Raw genomic sequence first — 6000 nt, forward strand, 5'->3', positions numbered from 1 at the left:
GGATTCTCTGACCCTCTGAGAGGGGGAATTTGATGGGGACCTCCAATGTAGACTCTCCACATAATGTCTGGCTGTAAGGTCTCCACATAAGGTCTCTGCAAATGTTCCCACCTGATGCCAGAGGAAGCCTCTTGGATAATGACTCAGACACTGGTCATGAGCGGTGGTGAATTGTTAATCTGCTCAGAGCTCTCAGCTCTGCACCTGCCCAAGAGTTCTGTGACTATTTAAAGCCACAAGGAATCTGGATCGTCTTTCTCTTCCTCCATCTTCCTTCCTTCCCTCTTACTTTGATTTTTATAATGAAACTGCTTTGAACTTGTTATGGATACCTTTCTGTAGCTCTCCTTTTATATAACATTTTATTTGGGAGGTATTTATTTCTTACATATAGAATTTTTTTTGTCTAAAAAGCTATAAAAAGAATGCTAGTAATAAAGGTAGTGAAACTTTTCTGCTTCACCCTGTGTGTGTGTGTGTGTGTGTGTGTGTGAGAGAGAGAGAGAGAGAGAGAGAGAGAGAGAGAGAGAGAGAGAAAGAGAGAGAGAGAGAGAGACTTCTTTCCTTTCCTCTTTTTTCCTCTGGTTCAAAAAGAGTTAATCTCAGAGCCTCTCACTTGGCCAGAGAGGAACTCCTGGCTGACTACCCAGAGAAAGGAGCTCTAACAAATTCTTTTACCTGATTCCCCCCCAAATGGCCAGAAATTTGCACTTATCTAAGCATGAATAATAGAGTTAAAGAGTTAAGTTCTCAGTGTTTAATATTAAAGCACAGAACAGTAACAAAGAGGTAAGTTTCCCCAGCACTTACTCAAACACAGAGCTGAAGAGAAAAGAAGCCAGTGGTTTTCAGCCACAGAATAAGCAAGAGAGTGTTACATTTCCAGAAACCATTAGCTTCTAGCTCCCAGTACAGTGGTGTTACAAGGCCTGAGCTCACCAGTCTTTTGGCTTTAGTCCAACTCTGTGTTCCACCTCAGAGTCTCTCTTCCTGCTGCCTGCTGATTCAATTATAGAAATCTCAGCTACCTCTCCAGCACTGTCTGTGTGCTCCCATGCTTCCGGCCATGATGTAAGCGACCCCAGTGAAACATTTTCCTTTATAAGGGTTGCCACGCTCCTGGTGTCTCTTCACAGTGATAGGAACCCTAGCAAAGACAGCTTACCAATCACTTGTAGGGGTCAGGCAGTGCCCAGGGAGAGGAAACTACGTTCCAAACTCCACACTTCACCCTTGTGCCTGAAGACAAAAAGGGAAATGCTGCTTAAGGACACGGGGCAGGCTGTGGTTTGAGGCAGAGACAATAAGCACAGATGGAAAAGCCCGTGTGGCGGCTCATGCCTGTAATCAGAAGGCTGAAGCAAGAGGATTGGTAGGAGTCCAGGTCAGTCTGGACTACAGAGACCCTGTCAGAACAAAACGAAACAGCAAAATAACAACCTAAAAACACTGCAACCTAAAAGCAACAAAAGGGGTTAGGGGTGTAGTTCAGTGGTAGAGGCCTAGCCTGTCATGCATGAGAACTGGGGATCAGTTCCCAGCACCAAAAATAAAGGAATTCAATTGTTCACAACAACAAAGAGGTCTAGCGAGATGGCTCAATGGATAAAGATGCTTGCTTTGAGAGCCTGGCACGTGAAATGCACACATTTGTGCACATACACACAATGATAGTAAAGTTAAAAATGAAACAAAGGAAAGGTAGATTAACCAATTTAGTATCGTTAAGGCCTAGGTAGAATGTTAAGGCCTCGGTAATTGTCTAGCCTGCCATTTTGTGCTGTTACTAATATTATAAGGAAACTTTCTCATGCCCAAGTTGATTACATATTCTGTTAGGTTCTATGTTTCCAAAAACCAATCACGGTAGAAGTCAGTAAATTGCTTTGTATAGTTCTCCACAATAAGCTTGGACCCGAACCAAGCACCCAGCAACACTTTCTGTACCTGTATATAAGCTTTTATGGTATTTGCTTTTATAAGCTGCCCCTAGGATGAACCTACACCAATATAAGAAACTATTTGAAATAAGACTTCCATTTTGAGCAGGAAGTTGAGTAGAGTTTAAATTCCCAAGACTTTCCCAGGAACTGGCATCCTACCTGGCAGAAAGAAACATGTACTGGGACAGCTGACATCCTGGTTGGTAAGTTAAGACATGAATGTTATGACACAAGTCCCATGCTGGTTAACAAGTTAAGACATGAATGTTAGACAAAGCAAGTGCCCTGCCACAGTTGAAGATGGCAACCAGTGGGAACAAGATAAATGAACAACAAAGGCATGTTCCTAAGGAAATCCCCGTCTCTAAATCTTGATTGGTGAAATAACATGGCACAGATGTTTATGGATTTCAGGCTTAAAAACCCTGTAGGATCTTAATATCACAGTTCAGCTTCTGAGTCAGAACCATGGCCCTGATGGGTCAGCCCCGGGGTTTATGCTCAATGAACTATCTCTGTCTGACTGAGACCAGTAGTTTGTGAAGTGACTGCAGGACCCCAACAAGTATTATACACAGACATCCACAAGAAGCTTCTGCTCTGTGCCCAGTCCCAAGCTTGGGTGCTTTAGCTGGGAACTGGCTGGGGAATTTTACTCCAGCGCAGGAAACAGGATCAGTTCTTTAGGTCAGCTAGCCCTCAGGTTGCAGGGAGAGAGACCAGTCAAGGGGAACTGAGTGGATGTGTTCTGCAGACTCACACTGTTGAGTGCTCTTGAGAGTCACATCTGTAGGGAGGAAAGCAGTGTGTCCTGCCCCATCTTTCTGGATGACCACCAGGGCAACCCGGCATTTCAGTGGAAAGAAGTGGGTGGAACAATCTTAATGGCCTGAATCTGGACTGTCTCCCAAAAGCTCATTTGTGCTGGGGGATGTTTTTGTGCGCTGTGCATTCACATGCTGATCTCTATACCCAGCGATCTGTTGGCAGTCTGGACCTTGGTGTGACTCAGTATTATATACAGCACTGTTCTCCATCACCTCCTGATTGGTTAAAGAGATGACTAGTCTACAGCTGCGCAGGAAAGGAGAAGGCGGGACTTCTGTGCCCTGAGGATGGGAGGGGTCTCAGGACAGGAAAGAATGAAGTGTCAGGGCAAGATCAACATGGCAGGTAAAGGGCCAGGCCAGCATTGTCAGGTTAGAATAGTTCAGAACCTGCTCAGCTTATTTACTTGAAGCTTTTAATGAATATACCAGCTCTCTGAGTCATTATTTTAGAGCAAGGGCAGACATAGAGAACCACATACTTTTACACATATGTTGAAGGCTTGGTCTACATGCAGCAATAGCAATGATCAGGGATGAGGCATGTGGAAAATCTTTGGATTGCAAGAGTTCTGATGTCATGCTTGGATGAACCCACTGATGAACTCATAATTTGATAGTGTTATATGGGAGGGTATATCCATGAGTCTCTGGGCTCAGTCCCCAGTGGTAACAAAAGCAATGCAGACATTCTTGGTCTGATTTTATCTCCTGCTATAGCTTACCAGAGACAGATGTCCATGGCCCAACTTGGGCTGTACCCAAGTCAACTGCCTTTCATTTAAGTTAGTTCAAGGGAAACTAAATGTTGTTCTTCAGCTGGCTGAGAACACAGCGATTGCCTAGCTCAGTTGCTTTACTTTCTAAGTGGAAAAATACAGAGTTGGATTTGGATGGTGACTTGCTTTATGCATTGGTACATCAGAATTGGAATCTATTCTTCCTTCTTCCAGATTTCAGAGCATCTCTTTTTAAAAACTTAGCCAACTGAAAGCAGTAAAGCAACAACAGCAATAACAACCTGTTTAAGATGGTTAAGAGCATCTGTTGCTTCTGAAGAGAACCTGGGTTTGGTCCCCAGCATGATAGCCCATAAACATGTCTCTCCAGTTCTAGGACATCTGATGCCCTCTTCTGACCTCTGAGAGTCCTAGGTATGTGTGCAGTGCACATACACAAATGTGGGTTAAAAACTCATCTACATAAAATAAATATTAAAGAAAACACCTCAACAAGCTGGGTGGTGGTGGCACAGGCCTTTAACCCCAGCTCTTGGGAGGCAGAGGCAGGCAGGTCTCTTAGTTCAAGGTCAGCCTGATCTACAGAATGAGAGTTCCATGACAGCCAGGGCTGCACAGAGAAACTTTGTCTCAAAAAACTAAACCAACCAACCAACCAACCAACCAACCAACCAACCAATCAAAAAAAAAAAAAAAAAAAAAAAAAAAAAAAAAAAAAAAAAAAAAAAACCATAAAAAAACCATAAACACAAAACAAAACCCAAAAGCCTCTCAAATCAAACCAAACCAAACAACAACAAAACCAACACTCTAACCCCCCAAAATTCCAAGAAAACAACAAAAAAATTGTGTTTTAAGTTTGGCTTTCTGCGTAGATGAATAGAATAGAATAGGATTACCAAAGGAAAAGCTTCTAAAACAAAGGAGGCTGGTGGCAACAGAAATAAATATTATGAGAACTGTTTAAGAGCCTTTCTATCATTGTCCTCTTTAGCCACTCAATAACAAGTGCATATTTTACTAGAATTACTTAAGTTTAATCGGTTCTTAACCTGTGGGTTGCAACCATCAAAATCCACATTATTTCCGATGGTCTTAGGAGCTGGGACACTGCTCGGTAGCAAAATTCCAGTTAGGAAGTAGCAGTGAAAATACATTTGTGGTTAAAGGAGTCCTAAAGCCATTAGAAGTTTGTGTTCTCTGATGCTCGAGACCCACAGGTTGAGAACCACTGGCCTAGTTGCCCACACCTTGTGATTTACAAGCGTAAGGCATAATTCATGTCCATAAAAAGACTATCCCGATTCATTCCTGAACCTCACACTCTAGAAGGAAATTAATGTGTGTGGCTACTGATAGGGAAAAAGGTGCTAGATAACATAGTCCAGCATTTTTTACAGGATAGCTCATGAGATAATAATTTGCTGTCTTGAAGTAAAAAGGATCCCACAGGCAAAGGGGCTTTGGAAACTTAAGATTCAATTTAAGAGCTGAAGAGATGGCTCAGCAGTTAAGACCACTGATTGATCTTCCACAGGTCCTGAGTTCAAATCCCAGCAACCACATGGTGACTCACAGCCAACAGTAATGAGATCCGATGCCCTCTTCTGGTGTGTCTGACAGCTACAGTGTACTCATATAGATAAAATAAATAAATAAATAAATAAATAAACTCAATTCAAGTGAAACAGCTGTCTTTTCCACTGTCAGAGTCTTTACTAAATTCCTTACTTAGTATGTGGGTGTGTTTGAGCACATGTATAAACACTCATGTAGAAGCTTCCAGTACCATTCCTTGGGAGCTTCCTGTGGTCTGCAGTCTGTCCACTTCCTTCTGGGGCACCAGGTGTCTCCAGATGCCAGACCAAGGAGCGTGAAACAGAGCTTGGGATGAATAGGTCCCATAGGACTCCAGTCCAGCTGGGATTGCTGGGAGTGTTACAGCTCTTAAAAAGGAATAAAGAGGTTTGGGCGGCTTGCACAGGGAGGTAGCCAGGGTTCTGGGTCCCTTGACAGCTGAGGTGGGGACAGCAGCAGTGGAAGCAGCAGAGACAGTGTTGGTGTGAGCAGCCATGGTTGTTGTAAGCCTCTTCAGGCAGTCAGAGTCTGGCCAGCCAGGGGGTTCAAGATCCAATGATTGCTTCAGGAGATAGAACTCTTCCCCAAGTGTTGCAGCTCAGTAAAGACTGAGCTCTCAGACAGTCCTTGGTGAAATAACTTGTGCGTTTTACTTCATGTGGGCAGGGACTGGATGGACCTTGGGGAATGGAATGGGAACTGGAGAGTAGATGTTTTCTATTGGCTGAGTTGGGGATATTGGCGATGCTGTCTTTGCATGCTACATTATGTGACTGCCCCCGGTCCTTTCAGTTGTGTGTCACTGCTCTGTGTTTCAGAGCAGGTACATAGACAGGTAGGGAGCACCTCTGCTCTTGCTCGTCTCAAATCTCGGAGATTCCCTGGGTTTGAGCTCACTCAACCTTACCAGTT

This window comes from Micromys minutus, assembly GCF_963924665.1.
Source record: "Micromys minutus genome assembly, chromosome: 24".
NCBI lineage: Eukaryota > Metazoa > Chordata > Mammalia > Rodentia > Muridae > Micromys > Micromys minutus.